The sequence below is a fragment of the Staurois parvus genome, unplaced genomic scaffold (assembly GCF_062004578.1).
Source record: "Staurois parvus isolate SC_StPar_1 unplaced genomic scaffold, SC_StPar_1.0 ptg000648l, whole genome shotgun sequence".
In the NCBI taxonomy this organism is placed as follows: domain Eukaryota; kingdom Metazoa; phylum Chordata; class Amphibia; order Anura; family Ranidae; genus Staurois; species Staurois parvus.
The window spans coordinates 2,707,060-2,731,077 of record NW_028318444.1 but is presented as its reverse complement, the minus strand read 5'-3'; the positions used below and the strand labels follow the sequence as shown (position 1 = coordinate 2,731,077).

At 45.3% G+C, this 24,018-nt stretch overlaps 1 long non-coding RNA gene across 2 annotated transcripts in view; it reads right to left on the bottom strand.

The window, feature by feature from the left end:
* The window catches only part of LOC149448915 (uncharacterized), a 217,313-nt gene that overhangs the window by 68,921 nt on the left and 124,374 nt on the right, over nucleotides 1–24,018 (bottom strand). The window contains exon 3 of one of the 2 annotated variants that reach the window (XR_016315474.1): nucleotides 17,069–17,179. The exons of the other annotated variant lie outside the window; for it this stretch is intronic. This is a non-coding gene — a long non-coding RNA (uncharacterized LOC149448915). The remainder of the gene's footprint in view (nucleotides 1–17,068; nucleotides 17,180–24,018) is intronic. 2 annotated transcript variants of the gene reach the window in all.

Here is a 24,018-nt window from a genome sequence, read left to right as displayed (position 1 = left end):
CCCTTCCTACACTTCTCACTCTGCACCCTCTCATACCCCTCTTACACTGCTCACCTCTACACCCTCTCATACCCCTCTTACACTGCTCAAATATGCACTCTCCTGTACCCCTCTTACACTACTCAGCTCTGCACCCTCTCGTATACCTCTTAAACTGCTCACCTCTGCACCCTCTTGTACCCTTTTTACACTGCTCACCTCTGCACTCTTCTGTGCCCCTCTTACACTGCTCACCTCTGCATTCTCTCGTACCCCTCTTACACTACTCACCTCTGCACTCTCCAGTAACACTTTACACTTTTCACCTCTGCTCCTTCTTGTACCCTTTTTACGCTGCTCCCCTCTGCACCCTCCTGTTCCCCTCTTACATCGCTCACCTCTGTACACTCTCATACCCTTCTTGTACTGCACACCTCTGCACCCTTCTGTACCCCTCTTACACTGTTCACCTCTGCACCCTCTTACACTGTTCACCTCTGCACACTCTAGTATACCCCTAACACTGCTCACCTCTGCACCCTCTCGTACCCATTTTACCATGCTTACCTCTGCACTCTCCCATACCCCTCTGACACTGCACAGTTCTGCACCCTCCCGAACCCCTCTTACACTGCTCACCTCTGCACCCTCCTGAACCACTCTTACACTGCTCACCTCTGCACTCTCCAGTACCCCTCTTACACTGGTCACCTCTGCACCTTCTTGCACACTTCTTACACTGCTCACCTCTGCACCCTCTTGTACTATTTTTACACTGCTCACCTCTGTACCCTCTCATACCCCTCTTGCACTGCTCACCTCTGCACCCTCCTGTACCCATCTTACACTGTTCACCTCTGCACTCTCTCGTACCCCTCTGACCCTGCTCACCTCTGCATCCTCTCCTACCCCTCTTGCACTGCTTATCTCTGCACCCTCCCATACCCCTTATAAACTGCTCCCCTCTGCACCCAGTCATACCCCTCTAACACTGCTCACTTCTGCACCCTCTCATACCCCTTTTACCATGCTTACCTCTGCACTCTCCAATACCCCTCTTACACTGCTCAGCTTTGCACCCTCCCAAACCCCTCTTACACTGCTCACCTCTGCACCCTCTTGAACCCCTCTTACACTGCTCACCTCTGCACTCTCCAATACCCCTCTTACACTGGTCACCTCTGCACTTCCTTGTACCCCTCTTACACTGCTCACCTCTGCACCCTCTCGTACCCCTCTTACACTGCTCACCTCTGCACCCTCTCCTACCCCTCTTGCACTGCTCATCTCTGCACCCTCCCATACCCCTTATAAACTGCTCACCTCTGCACCCAGTCATACCCCTTTTACCATGCTTACCTCTGCACTCTCCCATACCCCTCTTACACTGCTCAGCTCTGCACCCTCCCAAATCCCATTTACAGTGCTCACCTCTGCACCCTCTCGAACCCCTCTTACACTGGTCACCTCTGCACCTCCTTGTACCCCTCTTACACTTCTCACCTCTGCACCCTCTCGTACCCTTTTTATACTGCTCACCTCTGTACCCTCTCATACACCTCTTGCACTGCTTATCTCTGCACCCTCCTGTACATCTCTTACATTGTTCACCTCTGCACCCTCTCATACCCCTCTCACACTGCTCACCTCTGCACCCTCTCCTCCCCCTCTTGCACTGCTCATCTCTGCACCCTCCCAACCCCTTATAACCTGCTCATCTCTGCACCTTCCCATACCCCTTATAACCTGCTCACCTCTGCACCCAGTCATACCCCTCTAACACTGCTCACTTCTGTACCCTCTTGTACCCCTCTTACACTGCTCATTTCTGCACTCTTCCATACCCCTCTTACACTGCTCACCACTGCACTCTTCTGTACTGCTCTTACACTGCTCACCTCTGCACCCTCCCGTACCCCTCTTACATTGCTCACTTCTGCACCCTCTTGTAAGCCTCTTCCACTGCTCACCTCTGCACCCTCTCATATACCTCTTACACCGCTCACCTCTGCGCCCTCTCATATACCTCTTACACTGCTCATTTCTGCACTCTTCCATACCCCTCTTACACTGCTCACCACTGCACTCTTCTGTACCCCTCTTACATTGCTCACCTCTGCACCCTCTCATATACCTCTTACAATGCTCACCTCTGCATCCTCTCATATACCTCTTACACTCTTCACCTCTGTGCCCTCTTGTATAACTCTTACACAGCTCACCTCTGCATCCTCTCGTACACCTTTTCACTGCTCACATCTGTACTCTCCAGTACCCCTCTTACACTGCTCACCTCTGCACCCTCTTGTACTCCTAATACACGTCTCATCTCTGCACCCTCTCATACTCCTCATACACTGCTCACCTCTGCACACTCCCGTACCCCTCTCACACTGCTCACCTCTGCACCCTCTCGTGCCCTTCTTACACTGCTCACCTCTACACCCTCCTGTACCCCTCTTACACTTTTCACCTCTGCACCCTCTTTATACTGCTCACCTTTGCACCCAGTCATACGCCTTTTACGCAGCTCACTTCTGCATCTTTCCGTACCCCTCTTACACTGCTCACCTCTGCATCCCTCCATTGTCCTCTTACACTGTTTACTTATACAACCTCCCTACCTGTTACATTTACCTTCCAGCTCTTTCATAACAGATGCACACTTCTGTCAATGCCCTGCCTATACCTATTGATCCGCCTTCACTGCTACTGACATGCTCCTATGTCAGTAGCAAAGAAGTGAGAAGTGAATTTTCAATGAGCCCATCAAGACAGGGGAATAACCAATAGAGTTAAAAGTGATTACAATGATATTGATGAGATGAATGGGACTGAATGAGGAAAAAAAGATTATCCATAATGTAGTATGAGATTTTCCAATTTTTTCTTATGAAAGCAGTTTGTTTCACTTGCCATGACTGAAAAAGGGTGACAGGGTCATTGCTGAGTGCACTTTCCACTGCAAGGAAATGGAAGCAGACCTGTACTACACTGGCACCCTGTGCTTTTCACAGATGAGATCAGGTTCACCCTGAGCACATGTGACAGACATGAAAGGGTCTGGAGAAGCCATGGAGAATGTTATGCTGCCTGTAACATTATTCAGCATGACCATTTTGGTGGTTCAGTGATGGTCTGGGAAGTTATATGGAGGGAGACACAGACCTCTACAGGCTAGACAATGGCACTCTGACTGCAATTAGGTATCGGGATGAAATCCTTGGACCCATTGTCAGACCCTACGATGGTGGAGTAAGTCCATGTTCCTCCTGGTGCACGACAATGTCCGACCTCCTGTGGTGAGAATATGTATGCAGTCCCTAGAGGATGAAGGAATTGATACCATTGAATGGCCCCTACACTCGCCTGGCCTAAATCCAATAGAATACCTCTTGGATATCATGCTTTGGTCCATCCAACGTCGCCAGGTTGCACCACAGAATGTCCAGGAGCTCAGTGATGTCCTGGTCCAGATCTGGGAGGAAATACCCCAGGACACCATTCAGATGTTATCAGGCATGCATGCAAGCACGTGGGGGCCATACAAACTGATGTGTTTTTAAAGTGTTCCTTTAATTTTTTCGAGCAGTGTATGTCCATTCAGACTAAGTAGCCAATGTGTGTGATAATTTTGCTCCTCTATTCCTGATTTTTACCTTTTACTATTTTGATGTGATGTTCTACAAGCAGCAAGAAAAATAAAAATGTAGATAGAGATGGAGATAGAGATGATTCTATGTACACAATGAAGATAACATAGAGATGACTGTGTGCAGGATGGAAATGGCATGGTAGATGACAGTGTCTGCTCTCCTCCCTCTACCTGCCGCCCCCCAATGAACCGGTCCCAGGCTCACAGATGGGAAAGCGGATCCCAGGAGACATAGCGGGAGGGGGGGCGTTCACTCGCGGAGGGGGGACACTGAGGCTGGCACTGTAGTGGGCTGTGTGGAAGAAATCAGACACAGCCACCCAAATGCTTCCACTTGACAGGGCTAAAGATTAAGAAAAATGACCTGCCCGGCACCTGGAACTACATGTCCTGGGCGCTTTAAATTGAACATACCTGCCTGAATTCTCTGGCTGTGGCTGGGTCAGTTTGCCCACTCAGGCTGGCTCTGCTGGCCTCCACTGACTGCTCTAAGTAACCACTTAGACTCAGACAGGCTCTGGCTTCCACCACACTTGCTCCAGATCTCTCTCTTCTGACTGGGCTCTCTACACCTGGCTCTGTATCTCAGTGACAGTCCGTCTCTGTTTCTCGTTGCTTTGATCGGGTCAGCAGCAGCCGATTTTCACACTCCAGGCTGTATGGTCCATGTGACAGCTCTGCTGTTCAGACAGCAAATCTGCAGCTTCCTTTACCTCTCCACGTGCTCCCGCAACTGATCAGCTCAAGGCAGCCTGGCGTCCCTCGGGTAGTCCCGTCCCCTAACTCAGCCTCAGAAAACAGGCAGGCAGCACCTGACTTCCTGGAGATGGAGGAGGAAAGGGGAGAGATCTCTCTCATTGTGTGTGTCTCTGTTTTGATTCATCCAGGCTCTGCAACCATATTAATTTTAACCAGCATGTCAGAGTAGTCCAGGAGTCACAGCCATGGCTGCACCCTAGGCAGCAGTGCGCCCTAGGCTGCTGCCTAGTTCGTCTAGTGGTAACACTGGCCCTGGGCATCTCACAGAGAACTGGTGAGTGAAAATACCTTGCCTATCAAGCACACAGTATCTTTTACTTTGTCTAGAATAATCATTTCAAAACATAGACTTTATGAAAGAATATCACACTTAGACCACAGTTTATCTTTAAAAACAGAACATAGGATAAAGTAAAAAAAACTTTCCCTTTACATGCTTTAGAGGTACAGGAGGAAGTGTGCTAGACAGAAGTTTAGGAAAACTAATGGCTTGCATCCAAGATTAGTAAGACTAGTAAATGTACACAGGATATTTTTACGAGACCTCCCTGTGGCCTTTAGCAAATTGAACTCCTTCAAAGTTATTGCAGTGTCATGTTTTATTGACTCCAGCAACACTGAGTGCAGAAATGTAACTTCGGTTACACTGCATTTACAAAGAAGGAGTTTAGAAGAGCCTAGAGTGAATTAGTCATAGAGAAAAAAAATTGGCACACAAAAAAGTTCCAATTCCCCAAATCCACACAGAAAATATAATGCACTTTTTCAGTAAAATGTAGGAAACAATTATACATTTTTGTATAAAAGTGTTTTATACCTGGGGAAATTATTAATAAGTTAAATGTGAAACCTGCTTACTGCTTAGTTAATAAGATGGTAGAAAGAGTAATGAGGTCTTGCTTAATAATATATTCTACAACTAACCACAACTAGCATTTAAGTGATGACTTATGTTAGCAGGGCTGTATATATTTTTTTTTCTGGGGAGAAGAGGGTTCAGCTCACAGCTGAGCTGCATTTTTACTGCCCCCCCCCAACTTCTGCCCCTTGAAGGAAGGTAGGAAGGAAGGCAGGGGTGGAAAGAAGGAAGGGGTGGGTGGAAGGAAGGGTAGGTAGGTGGAAGAAAGGGAGGGGTGGGTGGGTGGGTATAAAGAAGGGTGGGTGAAAGGAAGGAAGGGGTGGGTGGAAGGAAGGAAGGGTGGATGGAAGGAAGGAAGGAAGGAAGAGAAGGTGAAAGGAAGGGAGTGGTGGGTGGAAGGAAGGGAGGGCTGGGTAGAAGGAAGGGTGGGTGGAAGGAAGGAAGGAAGGAAGGGGTGGGTGGAAGGAAGGAAGGATGGGTGGAAGGAAGGAAGCGGTGGATGGAAGGAAGGCAGGGGTGGGTGGAAGGAAGGGGTGGGTGGTCTTCCTTCCACCCACCCCTCCCTTACTCCCTTCATTCCACTCACATTTCCCTTCCTTCCACCCATCCTTCTGTCCTTACAGAAGAGTGGGTGGAAGAAAGGAAGGGAGGGGTGAGTGGAAGGAAGGGAGGGGTGGAAGGAAGGAAGGAAGGGATGGAAGGAAGGGGTGGGTGGAAAGAAGGAAGGAAGGGTGAGTGGAAGGAAGGGGTGGGAGGAAGGGAGGAAGGGGTGGATGGATGGAAGGAAAGAAAGAAGGGGTGGGAGGAAGGAAGGAAGGAAGGAATGAAGGAGTAGGTGGAAGGAAGGGAGGGAGGGAGGGGTGGGTGAAAGGAAGAGAGGGAGGGGTGGTTAGAAGAAAGGGAGGGGTGGGAGGAAGGAAGGAAGGGAGTACAGGAGGGGTGGGTGGAAGGAAGGAAGGGAGGGATGGAAGGAAATAAGGTAGGGGTGGGTGGAAGAAAGGAAGGAAGGCGTGGGTGGAAGTAAGGGAGGGGTGGGTGGAAGGAAGGGAGGAAGGAAGGGGTAGGTGAATAGAAGGAAGGGAGGGAGGAGTGGGTGGAAGGGAGGGTGGAAGGAAGGGGAGGGAGGGGTGATTGAAAGGAAAGGGGAATGGGTGAAAGGAAGGGGAGGTGGGTGGGTGGGTGGAAGGGAGAGGTGCGTGCAAGGAAGGAAGGGAGGGTTGGAAGGAAGGAAGGAAGTAAGGAAGGAAGGAAGGGAGCGGTGGGTGGAAGGAAGCAATGGATGAAAGGAAGAAAGGGAGGTGTGAGTGAAAGGAAGGGAAGGAGGGGTGGGTGGAAGGAAGGAAGGAAGGAAGGGAGGGGTGTTTAAAAGGAAGGAAGGGAGAGGTGGGTGGGTAGTTGGGTGGAAGGAAGGAAGGATGGGTGGAAGGAAGGAAGCGGTGGATAGAAGGAAGGCAGGGGTGGGTGGAAGGAAGGGGTGGGTGGTCTTCCTTCCACCCACCCCTCCCTTACTCCCTTCATTCCACTCACCTTTCCCTTCCTTCCACCCATCCTTCTGTCCTTACAGAAGGGTGGGTGGAAGAAAGGAAGGGAGGGGTGAGTGGAAGGAAGGGAGGGGTGGAAGGAAGGAAGGAAGGAAGGGATGGAAGGAAGGGGTGGGTGGAAAGAAGGAAGGAAGGGTGAGTGGAAGGAAGGGGTGGGAGGAAGGAAGGAAGGGGTGGATGGATGGAAGGAAAGAAAGAAGGGGTGGGAGGAAGAAAGGAAGGAAGGAAGGAGTAGGTGGAAGGAAGGGAGGGAGGGGTGGGTGAAAGGAAGAGAGGGAGGGGTGGTTAGAAGAAAGGGAGGGGTGGGAGGAAGGAAGGAAGGGAGTACAGGAGGGGTGGGTGCAAGGAAGGAAGGGAGGGATGGAAGGAAATAAGGTAGGGGTGGGTGGAAGAAAGGAAGGGAGGCGTGGCTGGAAGGAAGGGAGGGGTGGGTGGAAGGAAGGGAGGAAGGAAGGGGTAGGTGAATAGAAGGAAGGGAGGGAGGAGTGGGTGGAAGGGAGGGTGATTGAAAGGAAAGGGGGGTGGGTGAAAGGAAGGGGAGGTGGGTGGGTGGGTGGAAGGGAGAGGTGCGTGCAAGGAAGGAAGGGAGGGCTGGAAGGAAGGAAGGAAGTAAGAAAGGAAGGGAGCGGTGGGTGGAAGGAAGCGATGGATGAAAGGAAGAAAGGGAGGTGTGAGTGAAAGGAAGGGAAGGAGGGGTGGGTGGAAGGAAGGAAGGGAAGGGTGTGTAAAAGGAAGGAAGGGAGAGGTGGGTGGGTAGGTGGGTGGAAGGAAGGAAGGGAGGGAGGGAGGGGTGGAAGGAAGAGAGGGGTGGGTGGAAAGAAGGAAGGGAGAGAGGGGTGGGCGGAAGGAAGGGAGAGGTGGGTGTAAGGAAAGTTGGGGTGAAAGGAAGGAAGAAAGGGAGGGGTGGAAGGAACAGAGGTCGGACTCACCATGACTCCTTCAGGTGCATCAGAGATGTTGGTTGCTCTGTTCAGTTTCCTGCCCACACATCCTCTGAATCTTCTTGGACTGGAGTGTGGGCGGGCACAGGGGGAAGCAGAGCAGATCCAGCCTCTCCCCCCTCTTCTCCTATTGGTGCGGAGGATGAAGAGAGGGGCTGGGCAGTGAGAAGAACACACGGGTGGTGGGGGCCAGAAAGAAAACTGAACCGTCAGGTATGTTGTGTGCAGTGGTAGGGGCAGTGACAAGCAGCGATCTCCTGTATGGCTTTCAATAAAGCAGCTGAAGCCGCTTCTCCTCTACTCCCTCCTGCGGCTTCCAGCTGCTTTATTGAAAGCCATATAGGAAATCACTGCTTGTCACCACCCCCACCACCACCCCTCCCACACGCCCCTAGTCTGGCACTGCTTGCCACCCCCACCTTATTTACACTCGTGGGCAAGTGGAAATTTTGAGGGCTGCAGCTTGCAGGGATGGTTGGCAACTCTTTTCTGGGGGGGGGGTTCAGACCCCACTGACCCCCCATATCTACGCCCCTGTATATTAGCTATCTATAAGTTACAATGCCCCGCATGATGACCATAATGGTCTTGTGAAAAGATGCATATCTTAGTGGAAAGGGCAGAACTTTAGATTGTTAAAGTAAATCAAAGTGACAAAAAGCTTAGGGTTCTTAAGGTGCCTGAATCCCAAGCTGCTCTGATATGATCCCCTCTCTCATGGATTAAGAGCCTTCTTTCATCTGTCTCACCAGTAGCCTTCCTACTAGCTTATCACTCTGAAAGGTGTCCTCATAGACAAGTGGTGAGATCTTTTTTTTTGGGGGGGTGGGGTGGTTGGGGACAATTTGATTAATGATTCAGAACATCAACCTACTTAAAGGATACGTTTACCTTTTAACACAAAATAATAAATGCAAATTTTTTGCAAGTAAAAAAGAGTACATTTATTATTTGTTGTTTTAGGAGCCTGGAAAGTATTGCACCAATGATCAGCAGATCTCTAGTGCCATGCAGGTCTCCTGCAGATTGTCAGTGTGATCTGTCTGCCCATACATTGTGGCAGGCAATTTTACACAGACAGGAAGAATCAATAAACTACCAGGGCGCTCAGCAGTGCAGTGGTAGTTCACTGAGAACTACAATCTGACAGCTGCAAAGGCTGTCGATATGTGTAATTAATTGATGCACAGGGCTCTGTGAATCAATGATGCAGTACGGCTGCGCTCTCTTTGAATTGCGGGAGAAGATCCCGGCTTGCTGCCAAATGGAGGTGAGGAATCGGGGGCAGAGGGGTCTGATGCTGAACATGTTACACCCTAAATATGAGTGTAAAGCCTCGTTCACATGATGAGAATATCAGACAAATGATTGTCCTTTTTTTTGCATGCAAGTCTTCTATCGAAAATGAAGAGCCTGCTAAAGTTACAATAATTCTCATACGACAGAATACAACTTCAGAAGTGATGTCATTTATTGTATTGTATTGTTATGTATTCTTTCGTTTCTGAGCATGTGTGGTCTTGGTCTCTCGATGGACGAATACAGCACTGATTAAACTAAAATCATTCTCTCTGTTATTGCATGAGAAATATTTTCACACTTGTCCCTTTGGATATTGTCACATGAACTGCTGTGATCGGCTGGAAAACTATGCACTAATGATCAAATTATCGTCCGATCTCACCGAAAATTATTTTTTTCATCCGATTTTCTCATTGTGTGCACTAAACTTAACATGTAACATGTTCAGAAAGGTGAACGTATCCTTTAAGAGGTAAAGTAAGCTAAGGTGCAAGCAGCCAGAGGTGCCTACTGCATGGTTTTAACAACAAGTTCTTTTAACTTCAGATCTCCTTGAGATTTCCTTTAAAGCATATGTAAACCTTAAATGAATTACATTTAGTTTTCTAAAGCAAAATAATTTATATCAATAAAATATTTTTAGGATAATGCAGTTAATCCAGCAGAACCCCAAAAATGACAAAGGGGCGAAGTTGAAGTCCACTACCACACCATATAAGGTGTTGATCACAGTACCGAAATCATAGCAACAAAAATAGTTTTTCTGGAGGAGACCCCAGAAAAGAAGGTAACTTTCATGGTCCAAGTACTTTGACTAAGTAACAGATTTTATTATAGAACCATAAAATAATCAACAAAATGAAAAAGATTTTTCAGTACAAAAATATATATACCTCCACCCAAAATTTGACACTCAATATCAGTTCTGCATTCTTCAGAAACAGGATTACACAGTGTTGCAAAGGAGTTGCTGTCTTCAGCATTATGTCTTATCATTTACCTCCTTTTCAGCGGATACGTTGGCTAATTATTTAATATCAGTTTTGAGCGGAGGTCTATGATACCTAAGACATGATATTGCTGATGATCAGACATCGCTCCTAAGTCATTTATAGTCTGGACTCCCTGGTTTTAAATTGGCAACATTGTCAAATGTTTAATAGTGATGGGTGGAGGTATATATATTTTTGTATCGTAAAATCTTTTTCATTTTATTGATTTGGTCTTCTCCCCTAAAATTATTTTCAGTGACAAACAGCTGACAGTTTTTTTTAAAAATAATTTTTCACCTCTTTCATCCTTCATTGCATATGAGCACTGCTGATTTCCTGCAGCTTATTTGCAACCATGCACTGTCTACATAAATGCAATCTGGCAACTGCTACACATCATTTCTTTGAGAAGTTTTATGTCAGTGATATGTCTGTGCAAAATATATGAACACAACTGCTTGTAGTCACCATTGGTAAATTGTGTGACAGGGTGACAATGGAAGAGAATAGATGGAAGACAGGGACAGAACATTGTCACCCTATATCGCATATATCTACCTGAGATTAAAGGATAAGTTCACCTTTCTGAACATTTTACATGTTACACCTATATTTAGGGTGTAACATGTTCAGCATTAGACCCCTCTCCCCCCAATCTCCCCCTCCTTGTGGCAGTGAGCTGGAGATTTTCTAGCCATACTTGCTGCCACAATTCGGAGAGAGCACGCTCTTCCCACACGGCCAGGTCATTGATTCACAGATCCCTGTGAATCAATGAACTACAAGTACTGTCAGCCTTTTTGGTGTTGTTGAGCACTGTGGTAGTTCATTGATTCTTCCTGTCAGTATAAAACTGCCTGCCAATACGACGTCTGACAGATCACACTGATAGTCTGCAGGAGACTTGCATGGCACCAGTGATCTGCTGATCGCTGGTGCAATGCTTCCTGGCTCCTAAAACATAAAATAGTAAATGCACATTTTTTTTACCTGCAAAAAAAATGTACATTTATTATTTTTGGTAAAAGGTGAACTTATCCTTTAAGTATTTAGGTTTAAACATAAAAAAACACATTATTTATGTTAGTGCGTATGCGTGATTTTGGATTGAGTTTACGTGTACTTTACATCTCAACCCAAGTATTAAAAAGAGAAGTTTGGCCAAAGCTCTTTTGCCCTACTTCTCCTATGGATCACAAGAGTGCAGTTCATTCTGCACTCCTGTGACCCATTTTCTGAGGACAGAGGGCTTTGAGTATACATTTTTTTGCAACCCTGTACTTTTCTTTTAAATGTGTTCTGGCATCTACATTTTAACAGCCAATGTCAGTTGCCAAGGAGAAGTACAGGAAACCAATTCTTGTGAATTGTTATTATCAGCATCTGTGCACTGGAAAGAGTAGACATTTATAAGAATAAAACATTTACAAATAAGAAACATATGAAATACATCATGTTTTGCATAAAGTCCAAATTCTCTAAATTCTTAATTTGTCCCTGTACAAATCCACCCCTTCCTGACATCAAATCTCTAGCACAGAGATTGTTTTTTCCCCAGTGAGATCCCATCTCCAACACACGCACGCACGCCCGCACACACACACACACACACTTGTCTTTCCTCTGTATCCTTCCTCCAGCAGACACATTTGTCATTCCTGTATATCCCACCTGGAGAAAACACATGCATTGGTCCCCCCCTCCCGTATCCTTCCTTTAGCACAAACACATTGATCTTTTTCTTGAATCTCTCTTCAAGTTCACATATGCATTGGTCTTGCCCTTGTATCCCTCCTCTAGCACATTGTTTTTTTTCCTGTATCCCTCTTTCAGAACACACACATTGATCCTTCCCCAGTGACATCCCGCCTCCAGCACACAGTTTGGTCTTCCCCAGTGACATCCCACCTCCAGCACAAAGTTTGGTCTTTCCCCAGTGAGATCCCACCTCCAGCACACACACATTGGTCTTTCCCCTGTATCCCTCTTTCAGAACACACACATTGGCCTTTTCCCTATATACCTCTTCCAGTACACACACATTGGTCTTTCCCCTGTATACCTCTTCCAGCACACATACATTGGTCTTTCCCCTGTATCCCTCTTCCAGCACACACATTGGTCATTCCCCTGTATCCCTCTTCCAGCACACACATTGGTCTTTCCCCTGTATCCCTCTTCCAGCACACACGAATTGGCCTTTCCCCTGTATACCTCTTCCAGCACACACACACATTGGTCTTTCCCCTGTATCCCTCTTCCAGCACACACACACACATTGGTCTTTCCCCGTATCCCTTTTTCAGAACACACACATTGGCCTTTCTCCTGTATACCTCTTCCATCACACACACATTGGTCTTTCCTCTGTATCGCTCTTTCAGAACACACATATTGGCCTTTCCCCTGTATACCGCTTCCAGCACAAACACTCATTTGTCTTCCCCATGTATCCTTCCTCCAGCACAAACAAGTGTATTTTCCTTGTATCTCTCCACCAGTTACACACACATTGGTATTTTTGTTGTATCCCTCCTCCAGCACACACATCGGTCTTTCTCCTGTATCCCTCCTCCAGCACACACATCAGTCTTTCTCTTATATATCCCACTTCCAATACATACATTTTGGTAATTCCCCTGCAGGGGCGGACTGACAATTCATGGGGCCCCCGGGCAATAGGGGATCATGGGGCCCCTGTGTCCTCACCCAAAATCAAACCACACACAAAAAAGCCTATGAAAGGTACCAGGGGCATCTTATGGGGCCCCCTACTGACCTTGGGCCCTCGGGCAGTTCCCGATTTCCCAAATGGTCAGTCCGCCCCTGTTCCCCTGTATTTTTTCCTCATTAAATACTCTCAAATTTCTCTTTCAGCTCACAGTGGGATGGTTTCAGCAAGAGAGGTAGTGCTGTCAACCCAGAGAGCAACCTGCAGGCCTACATACAGTAAGTAAGTGGCAACTTTGCTCTTTAGGACTAGTGCAAGCACGGTTGCTACTCCATCACAGGAAGCTGTTTTGGGTAGATCTTACTGGCAGGCTCAACAGGTATTTGGGGGACCTTACAGGGGGACTAAGACAAAACTGTAAGTGCAGATGCACTTATAATTAAGTGATGCAGCACATTTAAAAAAAAATAGGAGTTCTACTTTAATGTAGCCTACCTAAAATGCAATCATTCAGCTCCTTCACAAGTGTATACTTCTCACAACTGTGCCCACTTCAGCCTTTCTGTGGATGTCCATAAACACTACCAAGGATTTCCAAGACGTTATACAGTATGCATGCCAGTGGATGCATGCAAATGTTCCTAAATTGAGATGTGTAGATTTAGGCTGCATGGCACGAGCCTACCCTGACCGACGGCCTCGGGAAAATGCAAATCGCAGCAAAACCGCTGCAATATCGTCGTATCGCAGTTGCCACATTTTGCATTTTCCCGCAGTCAGCGGTGAAAACGTTCCTTTGCTGAATGTGATTCTTCTCCGTTCAGGAGAGGGAGGTTTAACCTTACCTAACCTCAGCAGCTGCTAAACTCTGCTAAAAGCCTACAGTATATGTACATGGACACATAGGTTTTTATGGAGTTGAGTTTAGGAGCTTTGGCAAAAAAAATGCCAAAAGCTCCTAAACTCACGTTTAGCAGCTGCTTGTGTACATGAGCCCTTACACTTCTTGAAACTCTACATTGAAACATATACATTGCTTGAAGCCCTTGTACATTAGAGCATACGTGTTTGCATAGGTTAGTAAGGGGTTACTGAAGAGTTCCATATTCTCCTCCCTCAAGTGAGGGGAGGGAGAGATAACAGAGGAAACACAATGGTGGGGATGATTTAACAAAGGTCAAAATGAAGCCAAGAAAGAGACTATACACAAAATCAGGAAAAGAAGAAAAGCATACCTCCATAGTGTCTATAATTTTAAACCCTATTACACTTTACACGTTATGTATTCTCACACTTTGAAAGAGTGACAATATTTTAGAGTTGTAATTTTGTTTCAGCAGTAAAGAAACAATAGAATTAACAGGATATATATGAAGGTTTAAAACTGATACCTGGTTCTAACTACTATACCTAATTATTTTGATATATACATATGCACTTATGTGACTTTAAAATTCTATGGTAATGCAGCGCTACCCCTATGAGGTCCGCTGGATATTTGCTGGGTTTCCCTAAGCTCTGCACAGCCAGGCAACATGCATTTTCCACACTATCTCCCAGAGTCAGTAAAACAGTCCTTGAGCTTGTTTTTTTTGGAATGAGGTCTAGGATTATATGGGATGCCCAAAGAAACTGTAGAACTCTGAGCACACCTTCTTAGCAAACTATGTACAAAAATGTGGACAAAATCAGCCACAGTCTTTTTAAGGAGCACTGAGCCCCCTTTCTTGTACCTCCACAGACACCAGATAAAACTCTCCTCATCCATCTGGCTGTCCTGAGGGTATCCATGGGCAAGGGATTCCAAGAGCTACAGCAAAGTAGTACCAAATGATAACTAGTTTGGTATTGCACCTGACCGCCCTCTCTCTTCTCTGGCCCAAGGGGTGTAAAAGTGCTCACACTGTCCTTTTCCTGTAGCTTAGTGAGTCGCAGATGCTTTCAGGACTTATGCTGGGTTGGCTCCTTCCGTGCTGACAGGCTGTCCTCCCTAGGAGATTGTAGGGCATTGGAGATCCTTCTGTCTGCTCCAGCCTGTAGGTAGGCCCCCCTCCCAGGTTCCATGCTCCAGAACCTTCCTTCAGTCCATCTTCCACTCAACTCCAACTCCCTCTAATGTTCAGGCTCTCTTCATTTAAGGGTTTTCCTAGTCACCTTGCCAGGGCTCCTGCCTGGAGATTGGCCAGGTTCCCCTAAACATGCAAATCCAGGCCTCCTCTCTTCCTCCACCAATCTTCTAGAAAGTTCAGTCGGTTCTAAATAGGGGGCTCCAGAGCCTGACCTGTAAAACCTCCCAGCCTGTCCTGAGGTAGCATCACTGCCTCACTCCCTGGCTGACTCATCCCAGACTTTTAACAAGTCTCTGACTAACCACAAAAATTCCTATCTACCCAGAGGGCCCTACAGTAATAAAAATCCTTTTCTACTATATTTGCCTCTATGTTTGAAATCTGAAAAGTCCCATTGGTCTTTGTAATTTTCTTTTGTTAACAGTAAACAAGTTTTGAACAGCCCTCAAATGGCAGTTTTTTAGAAAACTGATATAATTATGATCAAATGAGACAATGGTTGGGGCTCAAAAGTTTCTTCAGCTAATACCTTGCAAAATAAACATTATATATTAAAAGACATATTGATTTTTCCTATAATTTTTTTTCATTTTTCTATCAGGTTACTTGATGACATTATAAAATATGTTTGGTGAATGGGGTCAGATTTTCTGCATGCCTTGATTTCCCTTACTTCAATTAATATTCCAATCCTGTTTCAGATAATTGGTGGTGCTATATAAGTACCTGTAATGAATAACAAATAAATAAAAATAATAATAAATAAATATTTAAGCTTACATAGCAATAATAGATCACATGTTCAATTGCAAAAGGCATGGAAGATCTCATGGGAACACCTGATGCTGATCACATGCTTGTTTCACCATTAATGTGGGGCAGTAAAATGGGGGGGGGGGCTGCCTGGGCTCCCCTGGGGTAGGGGCCTTCTCATAACTGGAACTGCAATTCTAGTGCCACTGTTATTCATAAATGGAAATGAATAGTGCTACGAACATATGTTCATGTGATTGATTGCTACTAACTACTGTATTTTACTTATAGTCACTGTACATTGCACTCTACTAAGAAAGTAATGTATCTTGGTATATAGAAGTTAGCAGTGTTCCTTTAAAGGAAGCAGATGCCTTAAGAATGCTGAGAGGGAGCAGAGCCAGGCAGTGAATTTACTGTAATAATTCCTGTGTTGAATTTTAATACGCAGTGCCCCTTTCCCCGCAAGCATGTGTTTATCTTAAGGGTCCATGAACACTGGCTTAAAAAACTCTGCTTCTAGAAGCTGTAGAAGCAGCTCAGCGTTATCCTATGTGTCCATGCACATTAGGACATTTAGAGGCAAATTTTAAGCTCAACGTTTAGAAACAAACCCTTCTGTTTTGCATTTTTGGGAGCATTTCTGGCAGAAAAAAATGCTAATCGCGCCTAAGCTCTAGTACACAAAAACACTTAAAATTAGCATTTAGGGTTTTTTTTTAAGCCAGTCTGCATAGACCCTTAAAACGTACAATGTCTGAATATCAAAACACTGCAATATATGACCAATGGTCATATAAAATGAATTAGAACTCCTACTAAAAAAAACAACAACATTAGTGTATTTAACAATATGAATATGTTATATGTCATAAAGTCATGCATGTCATGCAATCTCTAGGTTAATTTTTACCCACAGACCAATAAAAATGTACTTTTATGACATCTAAGTAATTGTCTTTTCTATGGAGAAAGCGTCCATAGTATTTCAGGCAATTTAGGGGGTACTTATGCTGCCTATAGTAAATTCATTATATTAGCATTTTGGTAATATAAAGACATAACAGATTGTTAGGAAAACAATCATACAGGGGGAGATTTACTAAAACTGGTGCACACAGAATCTTGTGCAGCTGTGCATAGAAACCAATCAGCTTCCAGGTTTTATTGTCAAAACTTAATTGAACAAGCTGAGGTTTAAAGCTGATTGGCTACTATGTACAGCTACACCAAGTTCTGTGTGCACCAGTTTTAGTAAATCTTCCTCATTGATGTAAAGGGTATTTGTAACAAATATACTCAAGTCTCAAGGATAGTGTAAGCCACATTAAATGTCAGGGTATTTTGCCTCTTTAGTCCAAGGTGAGCAGCTTGCCTCTCATCTAGATGTACCTGCTCCCAGGCTTCCTACAGGCTGGTCACATCACATCACACAGGCAACAGTTAAAGGGGTAGTAAACCTGTTTTTTTTAAATTCTGCCCCCTTGCAGCTTTATACTATAATGCGCTACTATGCCTCACATTCCAACACATTATGACAGACTTACCTGTCAAAGGAAGCCTTCCAGCCCTGGGCTGTCATCTTCAGGGGCACTTCTATCTTCTCCTGGTCCGCTCTATTTTGGAGCTTGAATGGCTGGACCGTGGTGGCGTCACTCCTGCACATGTGCACAAGAAGGCACGTCACCACTGCATAGAACAAGTGCTATACTCTGAGCTGTGCACATGCACCAATAGGGTCTCTGCTGCCATAAGAACCATGCCTGTCAGCGTTTAATACCACTTTAGCAGTCACACGGCCCTGAGTCAATGAGACTGCACTGTAACTATGAGCCAAGCTCCTGGCTGGTGGTTGTGGTTCGTTAGTTTCATTAAAACTACACGTCTGGGGATACCGGGTTCATGGCTGCAGCTGCTGCCATGAACCTGGTATCAGTGTTTTCAGCCAGTGATGCTGAACCCTGTAAAAGCAATCTGAGCGTCTAAATAGCCACTGGATTGCTTTTACAGGCCTTCCACTGCCTTTCTGGGCTCTGCCGTCCCACCAGGGACTCAGAGACTGTAGCCAGTGGTTCTGTCGGCTGATAATAGAAATGATCGAGGAGCAAAATGTCCCTAATCATCTCTATGGTCTAATAAACCGGAAACTACAAGTTTTCTTTCACTTCCGGTTTGGGCATTGTGTTTACTGGCTGGTTAAAGGCTAGTGAAGCAGCCGATCAGGCCAATCTGTGTTTGATCAGCTGCTTTGGAAGACAGAGGAGAGATCTGGGGTCTAATAGACCACAGATCTCTTCATAAAGAGGACCCGCCACAGCCCATGACAGAAGGAAGAGACAGTGTAAAAAAAAAGTAATCATAAAAAAAAAAATAATGAAAGCGCTCCCTCCCCCCATGCAAAAGCAAACACATACGTAGGTCGCATGCTCAAATGTAAATTGTGTTTGCACCACACATGTGAGGTATCACCACAAACGTTATAGCAAGAGCAATAATTCCAGCAGCAGGCCTGCTGTGTAACTCTAAAGTGGTAACCAGTAAAGACTATTAAAGCATTGCTTATGGAGATTTTTAAGTACCATAGTGTGTTATTATTTCATGAGCATGCACAATTTTAAAGCATGACATGTTAGGTATCTATTTACTTGACGTAACATAATTGTTTATATTTTACCAAACAGTTGGGTATTATATTGTGTTTTTGTGCATTAATATTCATTAAAATGTATTTTTTCCAAAAACATTGCATTGGAAAAACCACTGCGCAAATACAGTGTGACAAAAAAATTGCAACAACCACTTTGTCAGAATTGGCCTGGTAGGCAAGAGGTTAAAAATCACCGTTCAGCAAACAGAAACAGCAAAAAAAAAAAAAATGTAATTACGGAGGCGACAGGATCACCTCTTTAAAGGATAAGTTCACCTTTTGCTAAAAAATAAACAAATGCACATTTTTTTGCAGGTAAAATGTGCATTTAGTATTTTTGTTGCAGGAGCCTGTAAAGCAGTAATCAGCAGATCGCTGGTGCCATGCAGGTCTCCTGCAGACCTGTCAGTATATCTGAAGAATCAATAACCGTGGTACTGCTGTGGTAGGTCATTGAGAACTACAAGCCGGCAGCCTCTAAGACTGTTGAGACTTTTAGTTTCTCATTCACAGAGGACTGTAAATGAGTGACGGACAGGCGGGTGGTTTTTAAAATTTTGACAGCTAGCACCAGGAGAAGATCCCCTGCTAGCTGTCAAAGTGGGAAGGGGGGGGGGGGGGCTAGAAGGGGACAGTCTATTCCTAACATGTTACATGTTACACCGTGATTATGGGTGTAACATGTAACATGTTATGAAAGGTGAACTTATCCTTTAATACCTGTAAGTGGTTGCTTAATCACCCTCTGAAAACCGATCCATCATTGTTTACTTTTCAGAGACTATGCAAGAGTGAGCTTAGTGTTAATGATAAAAATATGAAATCATGAAGCTTGCTAAGTGATGTTCAGTGAGAGTGCTATAATTCACCAATCCCAGAGTATTCTTAGAAAGTGTCATTTTCAGAAGATATGTTTATATCATGTTACACATGCATTGTTGTTTGTTGCCTTCAAATCGTTTTGTCCTTTCCTCACTCGGTAGCTAGGAGATACTTTGTATTGCTAGCCCCAACCTCTATTCAGTGTGTAGTTTCTGTTCTGCGCACATGTAATTGCTGGAGCTAGATATACAGTACTATAGGCAAGTGGCATATGATGTTGTACACCCGCTGTTTATCCCTGGTGTGGTGTGTTTTGCTTGTGTTAATCTGTAACCTTTGTGATTATATCTGCTTTTAACCACTTGCCCTACAGAGGATTTACCCTCCTTCTTGACCAGGCCATTTTTTGTGTTACGGCGCTGCGTTATTTTAACTGACAATTGTGTGGTCATGCAACGCCGCTCCCAAATCAAATTTACATACTTTTTTCCCCACAAATAGAGCTTTCTTTCGGTGGTATTTGATCACCTGTGCGGTTTTAATTTTTTTGCTCTATTAACAAAAAAAGACTGACAATTTTGAGAAAAAAACAATATTTTTGACTTTTTGCTATTACATATGTCCAATAAAAAAATGTAAAAAAATCAAATTTTGGCATAAACTAGGGCATACTGTATTTTGCTACATGTCTTTGCTAAAAAAAAATCTCAATACGTGTAAATTAATTGGTTTACGTGAAAGTTATAGTGTTTACAAATAGCCGTATATATACAGGAATTTTTTTTTAAATTATCAGCGACTATAGCGGAGCTGTAGCAGACATTCTTACACTGGGGGGAACTGACTTGGTGTCACTGACATCCCCAGTGACACCAATACAGTGATCAGTGCTAAAAAAAAAGCACTGACGCTGTACCAATGGCACTGGGCAGGAAGGAGTTAACATATGGGCGATCAAAAGATTAACTGTGTGCTAGGTCTGTTTTACTATGGGGCTGTGTCTGTACTTTCCAATGTAAGCACACTGCATTGTATGGCTTTGCTATGCAGAGCCATACAAAGCAGTATGCTGGAGATGACAGGGGAGAGAACTGTATTGTTTAGATACAGTTCTCTCCCCCATCTGTATTACTTGGCGATCACCGAGTGTTGGCGAGTAAGACCCGTGACTGACAGCTGAGGCTGTGAATGGCAATGCGGGTAGGGCCCCCTACCCGGAAATGCAAAATTACACACACACATATATATATATATGTGATTTTGCGCAACCCTGCTGCCCTGTAGCAGTATTTCTGCTATAGGGCAGCAGTGAAGCGATTAATAAACCATGCATACTACTCTATGGTCCTTTGTTCTTTCTCCTACCTATTATTACTCTGAGGTGCAGCCTTTGGATAACGAGCCATGGAGGCGTTGAGGTCAGTGGTATCCTGAGTGGTGGCTCCCCAATTGGATGATTTATGCACTGTTGATCTCTTATCTTTTGGAGATCATCATTTATTTCAGGTACTTGTATAGCGCCGTTAATTTACACAGCGCTTTACATATATATTGTACATTGACATCAGTCCCTAACCCTCAAGGGGCATACAATCTAAGGTACATTACTATTTGGTGAGGGAACTGGCACATTTGTCTGCTATATTTATGTATAGTTGATTTATGAGCAGCATACTTCACGTAGCTGGCTGTGGAGGAGTTGCGTTTGTTAATCATTTTTGGAAGAATTCAGCAGTAACCCTCAAGAATTTCTTTGTTAGACAAAATGTCAAACATGGTGAAGTTGCTCAAAAGCAGAATGAGCGTGGCCCCTGGCAGACTGATAGTAGAATGACCGGTTTACAACAAAATGTGCGTGTCCTCATGTGATTTCCGCGTGTTCCTGTGACAGCCCATTATTTGAAAGGGCTGAAAGACACAATGGAACTTGGAAAAAGTAGTGCAAGCACTACTTTTTCAAAACTCACTGCACTAAACTCATTGCACTGCAGTACCATGCAATTGGGTGCATGCAAAGCGCTGTGTTTGCAATTTGCGTTTGGGGTTCTAGTAACAATTCATTGGTATCCACATGCAGATCACCAGGTCAGCATGTTCTCCTGTGGTGCAGAAACACACCTTTTTCACACTGCGTTTTGGTGTGAACTGGCGCTTAGTGTGGATTTTTCCGGTGGAGTTTTCCGGTGGTCTGTGAGGTCACGACGGATGCCAGTGCCCAAGGTTGGGGGGCCCACCTAGGGGAGTCGGTGATTCAGGGAGAGTGGTCCCCAGGAGAAAAAAGGGAATCCTCAAATTGGAGGGAGTTGAGAGCGATAATGGAAGCTCTCCGCTCTTTCCAGAGCAGGATCGGGGGCCAGCATGTCCGCGTCCTGACGGACAACGCGACAGCTGTAGCCTATATAAACAGGCAGGGTGGAACGAGGAGCAGGTCACTCTGGTCCCTGGCGGCAGTGGTTTTGTCTTGGGCGGAAAGAAACCTTGCCTCCTTGTCTGCCATCCACCTAAAAGGAGAATTGAACTAGATAGCCGACTATCTGAGCAGAAGACAGCTCAGAGAGTCGGAATGGTCCCTAAATGGAGAGGTGTACCAGGCCATTGTAAAGAGGTGGGGATCCCCAGACATAGACCTCTTCACATCAGGGAGAAACAACAAGGTCCGGAGCTTCTTTTCCTTAAGCCGGAGGGACGGAGCACAGGCAGTAGACATGTTGGGGCAGAGGTGGGATTACCCGCTGTGCTACGCCTTCCACCCGGTTGCCCTGCTGTCAGTGGTATTGAGGAAGTTCAGGGCGGAGAATACTTCACTCATCCTGATCGCTCCGTATTGGCCCCGAAGGGCCTGGTTCGCAACACTGAGGGCCTTAGTCACTCGTCCGCCCTAGGTGTTGCCTCCGCGGAGAGATTTACTGGCACAGGGCCCGGTCCTATGTCCTAGGGTGGAGAGGCTGAAACTGACAGCCTGGTTTCTGAGAAACAACTTCTGTTAGCGAAGGGGCTCTCAGCCATACTGGTGGCTACGCTCCTGGCTAGCAGAAAAACAGAAACCCAAGCCATTTACGGGAAGGTGTGGAGTTGCTTTAGGAAATGGTGCTTCAGGGCCTCAGTAGATACCCATAGCTTGATGTCAGTCCTGGAATTTCTGCAGGCAGGGGTCGATAGAGGGCTTTCGATCAGCACACTCAAGAGCCAGATTTCAGCTATCAGTGTGTTTCTGGAAGCCCCTTTAGTCAAAGAAGCACTGGTAATCAGGTTCTTTAGAGCCCTGACAAGACAGAGACCTCCTGGGAGTGGGCCATTTCCAATGTGGGATCTGACTAAGGTACTTAGTGTATTGATAGAGCCCCCGTTTGAGCCCTTGGGGTCCTGCTCGCTAAGAGATCTCACGCTGAAAACGGTCTTTTTGGTGGCAGTTACCACAGCAAGGAGGGTGTGCGAACTGGAAGCCCTGTCAGTCAAGACTCCCTACTTGCAAATTTTTCCAGACAGGGTGGTGTTTAGAACTGACCCATCCTTCATTCCAAAGGTGAACCAAACGTTTCAGAGGGAACAAGATATAGTGTTGCCCTCATTTTTTCCTGACCCGTTAGAGGAAAATCAAGAGAAATTTAATTTGCTAGACGTTAGAAGGTGCGTGCTACTTTACCTTGAAAGGACTAAAGGATTTAGAAGCACAGAATCATTTTTTATTTCCTTTGCAGGGGAGAGAAAAGGGAAAAGAGCTTCTAGGAGAACAGTTGCTAGATGGTTAAGACTGGCAATTGAGCAAGCATACAGAGCAGAAGGGTTAGAGGTCCCGGAGGGAATCAGGGCACATTCCACCCGGGCCATAGCAACTACTCAAGCCGAGCTGGCAGGAGCTTCCCCAGGACAAATTTGTAGGGCAGCAACCTGGTTCAGTTTCGGAACGTTTGTAAAGCATTACAGACTCCACCTGGTCTTGGTGCAAGAGCAGGCCTTTGGACATAAGGTACTGCAAGCGGTCAGCCCGCCCGAGGGGAAAGTACTCACTTATCTTCTCAAGGTGCTGTCCTGAAAGACGAAATGGGAAAAATTAAGTTACACTTACGGTAACACCTTTTCCAGTAGTCTTTCAGGACAGCACCAATTGCCCACCCTTGTGTTACTGTATATTCTAGGAGATGTCTTATTTTGGTCATGTTATCTCATGTTATGTCTCCCCAGGTGACCAGAGGTATGGATCGAGAACTGGTCGGAAGGGAGCATAGACTTTTTATTTATGGTGGAAGTGTTTCCTCAGGTTGGGGAGGAGCCGAGGTCTCTCAAGGTGCTGTCCTGAAAGACTACTGGAAAAGGCGTTACCATAAGTGTAACTTAATTTTTTTTTAATAGAACGCAAATGTGCGGCCAAAAATAGATAAATATACAGAGGTCCCCCTGCGCTCCATGGAATCCTTAAACCAAGCCTGCTGCTGTCACCTTTTCCCTATACCATAGGATATGTGCAAATAACAAAAAATATTGTGATGAAGCGCTCAGCTTATATTGTGTATAAAAAACAATTCATTCATTAAATCCCCTCTAAACTATTAATAAATACTGTGATTACAACAATAAATTCATGCTCACATAAATATAAATATACAAAAAACACTAATGATCTATTAAATGAATAATGCCAGATCACACTCCTATTGGGCCACCTAGTGGCTAACTAAAACAAGTGAGATATATAATAAAGTGTTATCACTTGTTTTGTGCAAAGTGACAGGTGTATCAAATAAATAAATAAGTACAAAACAGTCCAAATTACATGTAATACCAAACTGTGCAAATAATAAATGTTCAATACACAGTGATTCACAACTTCATTCCATGCTGCAAACGTGCTCCTAGTGACACTCTGATGTGACTCCCCTGGATTAGCCAAAATGCCTCCTCACCTTCCAAATTCAACCCTTGCGGGTCACACAGCCTTATGTATAAAGGATCTCAGCCTGGTTATGTTATTCCACTGACTCCACCGACTTAACTAAGGTCCCCTTCCGGGTAATGAGTTCCTCTCAGTCA